The 17,408-nt window shown below is 42.4% G+C and overlaps 4 non-coding genes across 4 annotated transcripts; 1 reads left to right on the plus strand and 3 right to left on the minus strand.

Annotated features, from left to right (window-relative positions):
- Positions 1 to 440: 440 nt before the first annotated feature.
- Positions 441 to 527, plus strand: trnay-gua (transfer RNA tyrosine (anticodon GUA)). Its single transcript is given in 2 exon segments — positions 441 to 477; positions 492 to 527. It is a non-coding gene; the product is annotated as a tRNA-Tyr (tRNA).
- A 2,802-nt stretch (positions 528 to 3,329) lies between these two features.
- trnaw-cca (transfer RNA tryptophan (anticodon CCA)) lies at positions 3,330 to 3,401 on the minus strand. The gene has a single exon. It is a non-coding gene; the product is annotated as a tRNA-Trp (tRNA).
- Positions 3,402 to 16,043: 12,642 nt separating this feature from the next.
- Positions 16,044 to 16,115, minus strand: trnaw-cca (transfer RNA tryptophan (anticodon CCA)). Its single transcript has one exon. It is a non-coding gene; the product is annotated as a tRNA-Trp (tRNA).
- A 1,174-nt stretch (positions 16,116 to 17,289) lies between these two features.
- On the minus strand, positions 17,290 to 17,361 carry trnaw-cca (transfer RNA tryptophan (anticodon CCA)). Its single transcript has one exon. It is a non-coding gene; the product is annotated as a tRNA-Trp (tRNA).
- Positions 17,362 to 17,408: the final 47 nt, after the last annotated feature.

Consider the following 17,408-nt stretch of genomic DNA (forward strand, 5'->3'; position numbering starts at 1 on the left):
CTGACCTCAAGGTGATTTGGAGCCAGACACTCTACCGTTGCACTACAAGATAGCGGAAAAATTATTTAGTGCTTCATGCTAAAGCACTTTGATAAACTATGCAAATCCGCTAGTCTTTACACTCACAAAGTCAAGAACAGTTCGCTTGACCTCAACATAATTGGAACACGCAACCTCCCGATCCGGGGTCAGGCGCACTCTGTCGCGGCCACGAGGTCGAGAAAACAAGTCGGCGTTCCTTGCTTAATTGCTTTGATTCAATTTGCATATCAGTCACGGTAAAAGGCTGTAGACTTTATACTATGAATGTCAAGAAGAGATCAGCTGATGTGATTGGAACATGCAACCGTCTGATCTGGATTCAGCCAAGCTACCGTTGTACCCCAAGACACCACAAACCTATCTGGTGTTTCCTGCTTAAGCCACCTTTTGTCGTCCTGCCTTCGATAGCTCAGCTGGTAGAGCGGAGGACTGTAGATGATACATTGGCTATCCTTAGGTCGCTGGTTCGATTCCAGCTCGAAGGAGCTGGCTTTTGAATTCGGCACGTAGATGTTTCCATGATTTCTTCAGAGATTACAGGGCAAGATATGCAAAAGTAACACGTCAAGAGGCAGATCTGTCACAGTACACAATGACAGGAATGGTTATTTCATGAGATCTCAGGCTTAATAAAAATAACAGGTCAAGATACAAATCTATCACAGTACACTGGTGATTTTCAATCCTGATCCTGGGGACCCCCTGCTCTGGGCTGTGTTTCCCAAAAGCGTTGCAATCCTTAATACAACGTAGACGCATTGAAACCAATAGAGTTGCAATCAACTTAGGCTTACGATGACTCTGGAAGACGCGGCCCTGCATTTTTGTCTGTCTCCTTTTTCTGACACACCCAGATAAGCTCATGGAGCTCTCTCCTAACTAGCTAATGATCTTAATCAGGTGTGTTTAATAAAGGAGACATTGGCTGTGTCCGAAATCGCCTACTTCTCTACTATTTAGTAGGGAAAAGCAGTAGGCGAGCAAATAAGTATGTCCGAATCCTAAGTATTTATAAAAGAGTAGGCGAGAATTAGTAGGCGAATGCACTAATTCTCGCGAGATTCGGGTGTACGTCTACTTAAAGTGCGTCCGAATATGCCTACTTAACTACTATATAGTAGGAAAAAAAGAGTACGTGAAGAAAGAAGTATGTCCGAAACCTCAGTATTCACAAAAGAGTAGGCGAGAAATCCCCGGATGTCCTACTGCTTCAGCCCAGATTCTGAAGTCTTCATCGATGGATACTTTTCAATCCCAGGAGTCCACAGGAGGCCAAAACGTCATCATCGAACGTGATTGAGAACCACTACGAGGGTGTTTACAAATGTGAGTATTACAACCAAAACACGGTTCCCTGTCTTAAAAATCATATTTGTTGAGCTACTTTATCGTAAACTGTTGATTTGCATAAGGTGCCAAGATGTTATACAGTATGCTATAGACTATAGTATATTTGTGATTTCGCTGTTAAAACATGTTTTATGATGTATAGCGAACATTAAGCTTCAGGTAGCACACGCACGTCTTTAAAAGCGGATTTACATAAAACATATACATTTTAAAGACGTTTAATAAATGTCTATTTAACAAATGACAGGAAAATGTTCTAGACTAGAGCAACACACAACACAAAACATCTGAGTGAGTGATGGACGTTATGTGAGAATTCACTGTCACTGCTTTACATTAATGTAAGTAATGTAAATAAACATATAGTAGGCCTAACTGAACTTCAAACTCATTTAAAACAGAGCTATAACAGAACTTTTCTGATTCTTGATTTATGTGACTTTGTTGCAGATGTTTTGTGGTGGAGCAGGACCTGAAAGGAAAGGTGACTGCAGCATTTTTGGGGAAAAGTAAAATCCGAAACTTAATATAAAGATTGATCATTTTGTAACTTCCAATACAGAGATCTAATGACACTGTGCTGTTAAAATTACAGTTTTTGTATTATATTTGTGCATCTTTGTATGATCTGAAATGTCTGCAGACTGGTGTGTGCAGTAAGAAAGGAGAAATCCACAGCAGCATCCTGGAAATGAGACCCTCCATCACTCCACCTGCCCTTTGTCTCATCTGGACCAGAAGTTGCTGCGGTCTCTTCATCAAAAAGACTAGAAGACCAATATGTTTAAATAAAGCTTTGTTCCATGTGTATTTATTTATGTTCATGGTTACTTTTATTATTTTACTAATTTATTCATGTTCCCTGATGTTGTCAGTAAATAAAATATAACATTTTCATAAGCGTATGCATTTATTCATTACTTCATTGAAAAAAAACAACAACATTATGCTTGTTTAACTAAAAATATAATTAATTATTAGTCAGCATTTATCATTATTATTGATGGTACGTGTTGGAGTGGGCTAGCAATGCATTCTAAAGTTATTTTAATTTCTAAATAGTAATACTTAAATTTTCCGAGTGTAAAATCAACAGTCTTCTCCAAAGGTAAGATCTTTGAGCAACTGATCGACGTCTCTTTTGTGCAGATGTTGTAAACATGGAGGAGAGCGTACTAGGGTTGTCATGTTACTGATGCCATGAGGTGTCGCTGTCGCTCAAATTTTTGTATTATTATTACTGCAGAATTTATAATTCCATACAATCTCAGGGAAAGACTTAAGTATCTTTAACAAAGAACAATCATGACAGAAAACATAACTATAAAAGGTTTGCGTACATAGTACAAGATTAGATACAGAAAAAAATATTAAATATATTTGAATATTCATAAAATCGCAATGAATTAAAAATTGCATTTGTTTTTGTTATTTGTTTATTATTATTTTAAGTTTCAGGGATGAAAGGACAGAGAAATTCAGCAAGAAAAAGGAAAACAAATCAGATCTAAGCTAGTTTTGCACAATTTTGCCCATTAACATATTCAAGACAACAAATTTGGGGGTTTTAGTCATTTTAGTATTGTTAAAAATATAAAAACTTCAATCAATCCAAAATAAGCAAATTTCATCAACATCAAAATGTTTACAGATAGATGAATTAAATCGGTCGCTCATATCATTTCATGTTGCGCTTGTTATAACGTCATAGGTCACATGATAACGTCAACATGGCGGAACGCATCCATACTCAACGAGATTTGGCTGTTGAGTAGGTACTCTTTTAGCGCTCGTTAAGTAAGTACTTATTGAAATTAAGTACCTACTCATTGAGTAGGCGATTTCGGACGCAGCCATACAGAGCGGTGGGATTGGAAACCACTGCAGCACACAACGACAGGACTTCTTTTCACATTAGAAGTCAACAAGAAATCACGTGACCCCGACGTGATTTGAACACGCAACCTTCTGATCTGGAGTCAGACACGCTACCGTTGCGCCACGAGGTCCTGAACCCAGAGGTGATGTATTTTGCTTAACCCCCTTGACACAGAATGCAAATCAGTAAATACTGTATACGGTGCTCAAGGAACACTCTTGATGTTGGACTTTATACTCAGGAGATCAAAACCAGATCGTCTGACCTCAAGGTGATTTGGAGCCAGACACTCAACCGTTGCACTACAAGATAGCGGAAAAATTATTTAGTGCTTCATGCTTAAGCACTTTGATAAACTATGCAAATCAGCTAGTCTTTAAACTCACAAAGTCAAGAACAGATCGCTTGACCTCAACATAATTGGAACACGCAACCTCCCGATCCGGGGTCAGGCGCACTCTGTCGCGGCCACGAGGTCGAGAAAACAAGTCGGCGTTCCTTGCTTAATTGCTTTGATTCAATTTGCAAATCAGTCACGGTAAAGGGCTGTAGACTTTATACTATGGATGTCAAGAAGAGATCAACTGATGTGATTGGAACATGCAACCGTCTGATCTGGATTCAGCCAAGCTACCGTTGTACCCCAAGACACCACAAACCTATCTGGTGTTTCCTGCTTAAGCCACCTTTTGTCATCCTGCCTTCGATAGCTCAGCTGGTAGAGCGGAGGACTGTAGATGATACATTGGCTATCCTTAGGTCGCTGGTTTGATTCCGGCTCGAAGGAGCTGGCTTTTGAATTCGGCACGTAGATGTTTCCACGATTTCTTCAGAGATTGCAGGGCAAGATATGCAAAAGTAACACGTCAAGAGGCAGATCTGTCACAGTACACAATGACAGGAATGGTTATTAAATGAGATCTATTTCGACCTCACTCAGACCGTCACCACGGTCTTATCCTGAATGACGCCATTCTTCCGCCTATCCTCGAGACCTAATAACAACAATGTCAGGTGACTGACCTTAGGGGTTGGCTGTTATATAACATCCGGATGGACCAGCCACTTCCTCTTTGCCTTTCTTGCCTCATCTGAGACCGGATCGGTGGTTTAAAAAAACCCGGGAGGATTTACAGTTCCAATCCGTCACGTTTTCGTGCAGGCGCTTTAGGTCCCTGAGGATTGCGTTGGATTTCTCCTCTGTATTTTGAACACGACGCTGGTGCGTTGGTGAGTATTCCTTTGTTTTGTTAGTCTCTTAGCAGGTGTTTGTTTTTGGGTCTGCTGTTCGCAGCGGACGTGAAATTTCCATCCTGCTGACTGCGTGTTCGCACGTAAAGTGGGGGATATTTAAATATTCGCTATTTACATAATGTTTTGATTTGTGAATTTCTGTTCGCAGAATTTAGTTCAAAGTTGATTAATGAGTTGTGATTCGTCACGAACTTTGTGAACTGTTTTGTTACTGGTTTCTTTTCAATAAGAACTAATTTGTTTTTTGTTATACTTCAACCTCAGTTGTGAATAATATATATACAAAAAAAAAAAAAAAGCGCTGTTCGCAGACTTTGAATAGATGATTAATGCACAGTGATTCGTCACACTTTGTGTATTTCCTATGTATGCTGTGTACTTGTGAAGCACTCAAGAACTGTTTGATGCCCTGTGCCTCATTGCAGTTAATCTTAGTTTGCTGACATGAATCAATCAAAATGTCGATTTTGTCAGGCTGATATGCACCCACGAGATGGGCATAGAGAATGCCCATCCTGTTTGGGTATGCAACATTTGCTAGAGGATATTGAGAAACCCTGTGCCGCAGCAGTAGGGTTAACATTACAGGAAAGAGTGCAGAGAACTAGACATCTGACTGGTAGGAGGAAAGATGTAGCCTCTAAAGGGCCCTCAGAAGAGAAACATCCTTGTCAGAGAAAGAGAGGTCATACCCCTGATAATTCTAGTGGATCCTCTTGTTCGGACATAACTCAGAATAAACGTGGGAGGGCCACAGTAGTGCAGGAACCCAAGAATGATACCCAGTTACAAATTTTAGCAGCATTACGTGATTTAGCTGGTAAGTTTGAAACACGTACAACGGCAGTTAGCACACAGCCTTGTACCCGCCTGCCTGCAGCCTCTTTTGGTGATGAGTTGTCACACCAAGAAGGAAAAAGTGACCCAGTGGATATCATTTCACTGCATGCGAATGATTCCCTTTATGGTAGTGAGGAGAAGGATGAAGAGGATGACGAGGATGAATCCAGGTCTCGTGCTTCAGAGGAGGGAAGCCCACATTCTGACATCCTTTCTCGCATTTTAAGTGCAGCAAAAATTCTGGGTCTTGATACTAAAGAGGAAGCTACTGTTTCAGCTCCGCAACAGGGTGTGTGGACCAGTATTTCTCCTGCTCAGCCCCCCGTATCTATTCCTGTGGCCGAAGATTATTCCCAAATGTTGAGAAAAGCCTGGAATAACCCAAAAGCAGCACCCCAATTTAATGCAGGCTGTAGGCGTTTTGTCAAGATAGATTATGCCCCTGAGAGTGGTATGGGTAACATGCCTTCAGTGGAACGAGAGATTGCAGCCTTGACCACTTTGGGACCTGATCGGGTCACAGATAATCCGAGATGCCCTGGTAGAGAGTGCCAAAAGACAGATCGACTAATGTGCCAAGCATATAATGCAGCTACGAGAGCAGCCAGATCGGGAAACGCCTTAGCGATAGTCTTGGCTGCTTTAAGAAAGGTGATCAGTTCAGAAGATCGTGATGCTATGAATCTGGTTGATGCAGCACTCATCACACATTCACAGCTCACCAGAGATGTTGGTGCATCTATGTCTTCGGCAGTTTTAGCTCGGAGGCAGATTTGGTTAGCTCAGACATCTTTGCCTGAAACCATAAGAAAAGAATTTACTAATATGCCAGTGGTTCCTGGTAGAGTTTTTCACCCTGACTCTCAGTCCTTGTTAGACACTGCTGACCAAGCGAGACGCAGAAGAGATTCTGTTCAACAAACATTTGGTCATGTTGGACAAACTAGATATGGCCATAAAGGTACTCAGCCCTTTCATCCCTCACATTTTCCTCGTTCAGAACCTTGGGGGTATGACAGAAGGAGAACTGGGACTTATCAGTCCCATTATAGGGGTACCAGACAATTTTACCGAGCCCCCCAAACTGACCAACCTCCAGCTAGGGGGGGACCCCTAAAGAAACGTACTCCCAGGGGTTCTAAACCCCGGGGAGGCCCTGCATAACGGTCATGGAGCCGCTGGGGCATGCTCCCAACTACACCTGGACAGTTGGGAGAAATGCACATCAGATCCCTGGGTCCTAGATATCATCAAGAAAGGATACAGGATACAGTTCCGGCGGCGCCCTCCTACTTTTTCAGGGGTTCATATGACCATAGTCAAGGACCCAGTCCAGGCACAAATATTAACCGACGAAATCGCAACCCTATTACAGAAAGAGGCAATTGTTCAGGTAAGCACCAGCGAACAGCCCACTGGATTTTATTCGAAATATTTCCTGGTCCCGAAAAAGGATGGTGGACTTCGACCCATCCTGGACTTACGACAGCTGAACCGATTCATAAAGGTGTTGCCTTTCAAGATGCTGACAACAGCTCAAATTTTAGAAGCCATAGAGCCATAAGAATGGTTCACTTCCATAGACTTAAAGGACGCATATTTCCACGTGCCCATCTGTCAAGATCATCACCCGTTTCTACGCTTTGCCGTTCAAGGTCGGGTGTACCAGTTCAAGGTCCTACCATTCGGCCTCTCATTGTCTCCAAGGGTCTTCACCAGGGTGGTGTCAGCAGCCCTTCATCCTCTCCAGTGTGCGGGAATCAAAATTCTAGCATACTTGGACGACTGGTTAATCTGCGCACCCACTCGCAGTCAAGTTCTAAAGAATACAGAAATGGTAATTCAGCATGTTCAGGCTCTCGGTCTCAAAATAAACAAGGACAAGAGCAATCTAAACCCTCGCCAACACACAGTGTTTGTGGGGATTTCACTGAATTCCCAATTAATGGTGGCCTCTTTATCTCCTCAGAGGGTGACAAAGTTGTCCAGTCTGGCTCAGTCATTTCATCTAAACAGGAGGATGAAGCTAATTCAGTTCCAGCAGCTGCTGGGTATGATTGCGGCAGCAGCAATTGTGATCCCCCTTGGCCTCCTCCGAGCCCGTCCATTACAACGGTGGGTAAATCACTTCAAACTGCATCCCAGATTAGACAGACATGTGAGGATAAGGGTTACACATCGATGTATCCAGATGTTACGCCCTTGGAAGAACAAGAAGTTGCTATCACAAGGGGTTCCGTTAGGGAACATTCCAGCAAGGCGGTCCGTGATAACAACGGATGCCTCTCTGACGGGATGGGGAGCAGTTTGGGAAGGCAGATCTGTCAGGGGTCTCTGGGGGCCTCCCTGGACCTCGGAACACATCAACGTGCTGGAGCTCAGGGCAGTTTACCTCTCCCTGAGGACTTTTCTCCCATCACTACAAAACAAACATGTCTTGATAAGGACAGACAATATGTCTGCGGTGTATCACATCAACCATCAGGGTGGCACCAGATCAGCACGTTGTCTCCAGGTGGCAAAGAGGCTACTTTTCTGGTCATTTCAGAAACTCCTGTCTCTCAAAGCAGTATACATACCAGGGGTAGCGAACAAAGCAGCAGACCTGCTGTCTCGAACTGGTCCTCTTCCAGGAGAGTGGCGTCTCCATCCCGAAGTGATGAGACTTATTTGGAGACAGTTCGGTATGGCAAAGATCGATCTGTTTGCAACAGCAGAAACAACTCATTGCAATCAGTGGTACTCCCTGAGCAATCAGGGAGATCCCTTGGGGATAGATGCACTATCTCAGGAATGGCCGAGAGAATTGTTGTATGCTTTTCCTCCTCTACCTCTGATTCCATTGGTGCTCAGGAGGGTTGCACTGGGTCGTCACAAAGTTTTGCTTGTGGCCCCAAGATGGCCAAAGAAACACTGGTTCCCGACACTTGTTCGTTTGGTCCAGGGTCGCCCTTGGCAGCTACCGAGGAGGATCGATCTCCTGTCTCAGGCAGAGGGGCTAATCTGGCACCCGAGGCCAGAAATTCTACAATTGTGGGTATGGCCCCTGCTCAGTCCCTCCCTGGAGATTTAGATGAAGCTGTGCTCAGGACAATAAATAGTTCCAAGGCGCCTTCTACTTGGAGCAACTATTTAAGTAAATGGCGAATATTCTCCAAATGGTGTCAGGATCATCAACTAGACGCTACCAATTCTGACATTAGTCTTGTTCTCCGGTTCCTTCAGTCTCTGTTGGATTCAGGGAAATCGGTTAATACTATAAAGGTCTATATTGCATCTATTTCACATTTTCATTCGTTAGTGGATGGTGTTAGTATTGGCAAAAACTCTTTGGTGTCTCAGTTTCTTAAGGGCGCACACCGTTTATGCCCAAGGAAAGTTATGAGGTCACCCACTTGGGATCTTAATATTGTTTTGCGATCTCTAGCCAAAGAACCTTTTGAACCTCTGGATCAAGTCGATCTAAAGTTCCTGACATGGAAAACAGTCTTTCTCCTGGCAATATGTTCGGCCAAGAGAGTGAGCGAATTGCACTCCCTATCAATCAGTGAAGACTGTTTGAGATGGAAGGCGGAGAATGCAGGGGTCTATCTTTGGCCAAATCCGTCTTTCCTACCTAAGGTCCTTAGGCCTGATACAATAAATCAGGTAATCGAACTTGATGCCTTTCACCCAGACCCCCCTTGTTCAGGTACCGGGTTGGATAGCTCTTCTCTTTGCCCTGTTAGAGCACTTCGTACATACATTGAGAGTACCGGTCCATTGCGACAGTCACATTCACAATTGTTTGTATGTTTTGACAAGAAGTGCGCAGGCAAGCCTGTGTCTAAGCAACGTCTATCTCACTGGATAGTGGATACAATTTCACATGCATATTCTAGTCAAAATGCTCCTATTCCTGGTGACCTAGTCGCCCATTCTACCAGGAGTATGGCCACCTCTTGGGCAGCACTTAAAGGGGTAGCACTTTCAGACATATGCGCTGCAGCCTCTTGGAGCACTCCGTGCACCTTCACAAGATTTTATAGGATTAATGTAACAAATCCAAATTCTTTGGGGTCTACTGTGTTATCTGCTGTGAAATTGTCAGGGAAAGGGAGTGATACTGGTCCCTCGTGACCCTGTTGGTATCAGTCATCCAGGATAAGACCGTGGTGACGGTCTGAGTGAGGTCGAAATAGATCGTAAGTTATGTCCATAACTATGGATCTATGAGACCGAACGATGACCGTCACCATCTCTTGTCACTCGGGACGAGCTGAGGCATTCCAGGCAGGAGGAAGTGGCTGGTCCATCCGGATGTTATATAACAGCCAACCCCTAAGGTCAGTCACCTGACATTGTTGTTATTAGGTCTCGAGGATAGGCGGAAGAATGGCGTCATTCAGGATAAGACCGTGGTGACGGTCATCGTTCGGTCTCATAGATCCATAGTTATGGACATAACTTACGATCTCAGGCTTAATAAAAATAACAGGTCGGAGGAGTCGATGACGTCGCGGAGCTAAGAGGGTGCACGGAGGCCTAGCTCCCGCATCTTTCGATATTTTTTCGACTTTTAACTGGACAAAAGTTTAATTTCACATCAGTTTGGAGTTATATTTCGGAGCAACAACATGTCGAGCAAGGACGGAGGTACTTGTCCGACTGAAAAAGGTCCAACATCCCAACGAAATCTTCGGAGCAGACCTGCCGAAGTTGATTCACAGGATGGCGGCACATGCGAATGTGGCTACTCACTTAAGCTTACACGCGAATTCACGGAGTGCATCAGCAAAGTTTTGGATGAGAAACTTTCTACGTTCACGAATGTTTTGGATGTTATTTCGCAGCGCGTTGAAGACAACACTAAACGTATTGCCGAGGCGGAGCGCCGAGTCTCTGACATCGAAGACACCGCAACCTCGACGGAAAATAAGCTGAGAGAAACAGAAAAATTAATGCTGATATTATCTGAAAAGGTGGATGACTTGGAGAACAGGTCAAGGCGAGACAATATACGGATTGTAGGGCTTAAAGAGGGGGTTGAAGGCTCTCAGCCCTCTGCATTTTTTGCTTCTTGGTTACCAAAGGTGCTTGAGCTGGACACCGCGAAAGGCCACTTTAAAATCGACCGTGCGCACAGAAGCCTCGGCCCACAGAGGGGTGACAGACCGAGACCGGTGCTCATCAAACTCCACAACTTTGCCGACAAACAACGCATACTTTCCGCTATAAAGACCAAGCGCTACCTGGAGGTGGATGGCCAGAAAGTCTTCATACAGCAGGACTTCTCTTCTGCCGTCAAGGAGAAACGTCGGGGTTTCAACAAATCTTGCGAGGTGCTGATTCAGCGTGGCATTCGATTCACTATGCGATTCCCTGCTGTGCTTTGCTTTACACACGACGGACAGAAACATTCATTTCATTGCCCGCGAGAAGCCCAGGCTTTCTTGAATGGTTTGCCTTGACTTTGACGGAGGTTTTCACTGTTACTGAATGGAGATATTTTTCGTCTTCGTTCTTATAAACCGCAGGAATGACCTCTACTCTCAATTTCTCTGATGGCTTTAATCACTGACAGCCTGGTTAAGGCATATATAGGTCTGTTTTTATTTATTTACATTTTCACTTTCTTTTTCCCCGTGTTGTTTGCTCTGAACTATTTTTGTTGTTGTTCCTGGTTTGTATTCGAAGTCGTGGATGCGGGAGGGGGTGGTTTAAAGATGTTTAACAGTTCTCTACTGGTCATCTTTTTGGGCGTGGCCGTTACGCCTCTATCGTCTGTTTATGATTTTTATGCTTTTTATGTGATGTGATGTTCTATTGTGATTTTAATTCATTTTTATGTACAGCACTTTGAATTACCATTGTGTATGAAATGTGCTATAGAAATAAACTTGCCTTGCCTTGCCTTGCCTTGCCTTGCCTTGCCTTGCCTTGCCTTGCCTTGCCTTGCCTTGCCTAGGTACATCGGTTCTGAAATACCTGGTCATTTTTTCTGGATGTTCGATTGCCGGTTGGCAGCGTGTTCTTTCTATTTTAATTTTGTTTTTCTTTCCACATTTAAATGTCCCTTTAGTAACTCGGAAAATCTGGGTTTTTGTTTTGTGTTCATTTCTAAAGTGGTGAAATTATACTTTGTTTTCTCAGTGCTTATCATGTCCGTTCTGACGCCGAATTACAGATGGCTCTCCTCGATCCATATCATTTTTGGATGTTTAGGTTATGAGTAATATTAAAATTGTTTCATTAAACCTTAAAGGGATCAACCACGCAATTAAGAGACAAAAAGTAATATCTTACCTTAAAAGGGAACAAGCTCAGATTGCTATACTACAGGAAACCCATCTGACTGAAACAGAACACCTGAAGCTCAGACGAGGTTGGGTGGGTCAAGTTTTTAGTTCCTCTTTTAACTCCCACAGTAGGGGAGTAGCAATCTTAATTCATAAGAAGTTAAATTTTAGGTTTGAGGATATGATAAAAGATGCAGGAGGACGTTACATTCTTATTCTTGGCCAGCTTTTTGGTGAAAGGGTTCTTATTGGAAGTGTATATGCTCCTAATACATTTGAACCTACTTTCTTCTCTGAATTAACTGCTGATATTTCATCCTTTTCTGTTAATCACATGATTATTGGTGGAGACTTTAATTGTGCGCTTGATCCCAGCATAGACCTTAACCCTCCTAAATTTACTTCAGCTTCAAGACAGGCTGCTAAACTGATCAAGTTTTGTGAAGATTTTGGCCTACTTGATGCATGGAGAATTATAAACCCTAAAGTTAGAGATTTTACATTTTATTCACACCCACATAAGATGTCCTCTAGAATAGATTATGTGTTTGTGTCTGGACAGATTTTGGACAGAACAAAGGATTGTGCTATAGGTATATGTACTTTGTCTGATCATAAATCGGTTTATGCAGTCATTTCTCCACCTTATATCAACCCGGCTTCTCGCCATTGGCGATTACAATCTTCACTGCTAAGTAATCCTAAATTCTTGGAGTTTCTTGAAAAAGAATGGAAGTTTTTTATGGAAAACAACAAGCAGCCTGATACAGATCCATCTCTTCTCTGGGAAACAGCAAAAGCGTATATTAGGGGATCAATAATATCTCATTCAGCAGCCCGGAAAAAAAGTCTTATGGAAAAACAACTTGAGTTGGAAAGCCTTGTTAAGGATTTAGAGAAGAAAGTTATTAATACCCCCTCACGTGTTTTGCGGAAAGAATTAGATGCTGCTCGTTCAGCCTTAAATCAAATCTTAACTAGAAAGGCGGAGACCTCATTACTTTTTGCAAGGCAGAGGTTGTACGAATATGGCAATAAGCCAGGCCGCTTGCTGGCACGATTGGCTAGGGGTAGGAATGAGGCAAGCATGATTTCATCTCTAAAGGATGGCAAGGGCAGTTTAACGCATGATTCTAAACAAATAAATACAATTATGAGACAGTTTTATAAGAAGTTGTACTCATCAGAGACTAGTGTCTTCGCTGACTCATATCATTCTTTTCTGAACCGAATAAATATTGCAAGTCTATCCGATGAGCAGCAGGCAGACCTGAATAAGCCTATCACAAAAGAAGAAGTATTAGAGGCAATTAAGTCTCTGAAAGGTGGCAAGGCTCCGGGCCCTGATGGTTTTGGTCCAGAGTTTTACAAAAAAACAAGCAAATTTATTTTAGAACCTCTAACAGATATGTACATTGACTCATTTAAAAAGGGCTGTTTACCGGCAACTTTAAATATGGCATATATCTCATTGATCCAGAAAAAAAACAAACCATCGGATGAATGCAGTTCTTACAGGCCCATAAGCTTGCTAAATGTGGATTGTAAGCTGTTATCCAAGCTTTTAGCAAGAAGACTTGAATCACTTCTCCCTCAGCTAATAAACCCGGACCAGACAGGTTATATTCAACAAAGGTTGTCATATTCCAATGTCAGGAGACTGCTTAACATAATACAGTATTCACAAATATCTAAAACTCAAGTGCTCGCCATTTCCTTAGACGCAGAAAAGGCGTTTGACCGCGTGGAATGGGCGTATATGTTTGAAGTGCTGGGCAAGTTTAATTTAGGTGCAGACTTTATTAACTGGATTCGGACTCTTTACTGTGCACCAACTGCTTGTGTTATTACCAATGGCATTCGCTCTCTCCCTTTTCCGTTGGGGCGAGGTACAAGGCAAGGCTGCCCTCTGTCTCCTCTCCTTTTTGCCTTAATTCTGGAACCTCTTGCAGAGACTATTAGAACTCACATTGATATTCAGGGGGTTAAGATTGGCCAGTCAGTTCATAAAATCGCATTATATGCCGACGATATACTTCTATTTCTTACAAATGCTGAAACTTCTATTCCCACAGTTCTCAAGACTATTGATTCTTTTAGTTTGATATCGGGTTATAAGATTAATTTTGATAAATCTGAAGTTATGCCCTTGGGGGGAGATATCTCTTCTAGCTCTTTGTTTAGTTGTCCTTTTAAATTGGCTAAGACAGGCCTTACATATCTTGGAATTCGACTTTCACCTGATTTATCAGAACTATGGAAACTTAATTTAGCCCCACTTATTAAAAATATAAAAGACGATTTAGAGCGCTGGTTTAACCTCCCCATATCTTGGATGGGAAGAATTAATCTCATTAAAATGAACATTCTTCCTCGAATATTATATCCAATGCAAATGCTACCACTCTGGTTTCCTAAAAAGAATATTTTAGATCTGGAAAGAAATTTTTCAAAATTCATCTGGCAAGGGAAAAAGCCAAGGGTTAAGATGAAGATCTTACAACTGCCAGTAGATAGTGGTGGACAGGCGGTACCTAATTTAAAGTTCTACAATTGGGCTTGCCATACTCGTACAATTTTTAATTGGCTGCATTCTTATTTAAAATCCCAGCCCTGTGTTGATGAGTGGGCAGTGATGCCATACTCGTTGTTAAGTTTGCTTACTGGTAGTAAGGGCCTTAAGTTATGGCCTGAAATTAAAAACAACCCTATCATATTTAACACAGTTAAAGTATGGCAGGACATTATGAAATGCACGGGGAGAAGGGGCTTTTTGTCAGGTCTGACACCTTTGACTGGCAATAGAGATTTTCTCCCCGGGGTTCAAAAATCCTTATTCCATAGATGGCATGGAAAGGGTATAAGAGTGGCTGGTGATTTATTTTTAGATAATACTTTAATGTCTTTTAGCCAACTTAAGGACAAATTTGAGCTTGAGGGTGGTAGTTTTTGGGGATACCTTCAGATTCGTCATTTTATTAACTCTCGTAACCTCAGGACTCCTGGGGAAATGCCTGTCTACTGCAATATAGATGACTTTTTGTTGAAATTGACCGATACACGACACCTTATTTCAAAAGCTTACCTTCTTTTTTATTCAATGGATCACAGTGGTATTGATCATATTTGGCGTACTTGGGAGAGAGATCTCAATACTGAGTATATCGACGATGACTGGGTAGATACAGTTAAATCTATTAGAAGTATATTTACTTGCAATAGACTGGTTGAAACACAATACAAATTAATGCTAAGACTCTACTTTACTCCACGAATTCTGAATAAGATGAATAGTAATCACTCTCCATTATGCAATAAATGCCAGAGTGAAATTGGAACTTTTATCCATTGTTTTTGGCAGTGTCCAGGCATCACAAAGTTTTGGGATGGAGTGGCTCGGAAGATGGGGGATATTTTTAAAAAAAGAATTTCCAAGGACCCTGGGTTTTTTTTACTTGGCTTGCCAGCAAAAGACATTGCTTTAACCGCTAACCGGTTTCTACTCTGCGATAAACTCCTGTTACTTGCGAGAAAATGCATCCTTATTGAGTGGATTCACCCTAGACCCCCATCACTTTCCCTTTGGTATCGAGAGATCTTCAGAATACTGCCGATGGAGAGACTAACTGCAGTGGTTAGGGGAGACAGTGCCATGTTTGAAGAGATGTGGGGGCCTGTTTTGGAACAACTTCCAACCAGTTTACAGGAGATTATATTTAGGGGGAGATTTGTATTTGAATAAGCATTCCTTTCTTACTGAATAACCGGTTTACTGAATAACCGGTTTCCTTATACTGTATGAGATAGATTGGGCTGTAAGGCAAATATTTAGGTTAAGAGTTTCATGATAGGCTGAGAATTTTATGTTTTTTTTTTTTTTTTTTTATTGTATTTTATTTTCTTCGTTTTGATTATTATACCTTAACATGGTTTAACCTTCTGTATTATTTGTATTTGTGTTTTTTGTCTAATTAAAAAAAATTAAAATAAAAAATAAATAAATGAAAAATAAATAAAAAAATAAAAAAATAAAATAACAGGTCAAGATACAAATCTATCACAGTACACTGGTGATTTTCAATCCTGATCCTGGGGACCCCCTGCTCTGGGCTGTGTTTCCCAAAAGCGTTGCACTCCTTAATACAACGTAGACGCATTGAAACCAATAGAGTTGCAATCAACTTAGGCTTACGATGACTCTGGAAGACGCGGCCCTGCATTTTTGTCTGTCTCCTTTTTCTGACACACCCAGATGAGCTCATGGAGCTCTCTCCTAACTAGCTAATGATCTTAATCAGGTGTGTTTAATAAGGGAGACATACAGAGCGGTGGGATTGGAAACCACTGCAGCACACAACGACAGGACTTCTTTTCACATTAGAAGTCAACAAGAAATCACGTGACCCCGACGTGATTTGAACACGCAACCTTCTAATCTGGAGTCAGACGCGCTACCGTTGCGCCACGAGGTCCCGAACCCAGAGGTGATGTATTTTGCTTAACCCCCTTGACACAGAATGCAAATCAGTAAATACTGTATACGGTGCTCAAGGAACACTCTTGATGTTGGACTTTATACTCAGGAGATCAAAAACAGATCGTCTGACCTCAAGGTGATTTGGAGCCAGACACTCAACCGTTGCACTACAAGATAGCGGAAAAATTATTTAGTGCTTCATGCTTAAGCACTTTGATAAACTATGCAAATCAGCTAGTCTTTAAACTCACAAAGTCAAGAACAGATCGCTTGACCTCAACATAATTGGAACACGCAACCTCCCGATCCGGGGTCAGGCGCACTCTGTCGCGGCCACGAGGTCGAGAAAACAAGTCGGCGTTCCTTGCTTAATTGCTTTGATTCAATTTGCAAATCAGTCACGGTAAAGGGCTGTAGACTTTATACTATGGATGTCAAGAAGAGATCAACTGATGTGATTGGAACATGCAACCGTCTGATCTGGATTCAGCCAAGCTACCGTTGTACCCCAAGACACCACAAACCTATCTGGTGTTTCCTGCTTAAGCCACCTTTTGTCATCCTGCCTTCGATAGCTCAGCTGGTAGAGCGGAGTACTGTAGATGATACATTGGCTATCCTTAGGTCGCTGGTTTGATTCCGGCTCGAAGGAGCTGGCTTTTGAATTCGGCACGTAGATGTTTCCACGATTTCTTCAGAGATTGCAGGGCAAGATATGCAAAAGTAACACGTCAAGAGGCAGATCTGTCACAGTACACAATGACAGGAATGGTTATTACATGAGATCTCAGGCTTAATAAAAATAACAGGTCAAGATACAAATCTATCACAGTACACTGGTGATTTTCAATCCTGATCCTGGGGACCCCCTGCTCTGGGCTGTGTTTCCCAAAAGCGTTGCACTCCTTAATACAACGTAGACGCATTGAAACCAATAGAGTTGCAATCAACTTAGGCTTACGATGACTCTGGAAGACGCGGCCCTGCATTTTTGTCTGTCTCCTTTTTCTGACACACCCAGATAAGCTCATGGAGCTCTCTCCTAACTAGCTAATGATCTTAATCAGGTGTGTTTAATAAGGGAGACATACAGAGCGGTGGGATTGGAAACCACTGCAGCACACAACGACAGGACTTCTTTTCACATTAGAAGTCAACAAGAAATCACGTGACCCCGACGTGATTTGAACACGCAACCTTCTGATCTGGAGTCAGACGCGCTACCGTTGCGCCACGAGGTCCCGAACCCAGAGGTGATGTATTTTGCTTAACCCCCTTGACACAGAAT

Source organism: Garra rufa, chromosome 2 (assembly GCF_049309525.1).
Source record: "Garra rufa chromosome 2, GarRuf1.0, whole genome shotgun sequence".
Classification (NCBI taxonomy): domain Eukaryota; kingdom Metazoa; phylum Chordata; class Actinopteri; order Cypriniformes; family Cyprinidae; genus Garra; species Garra rufa.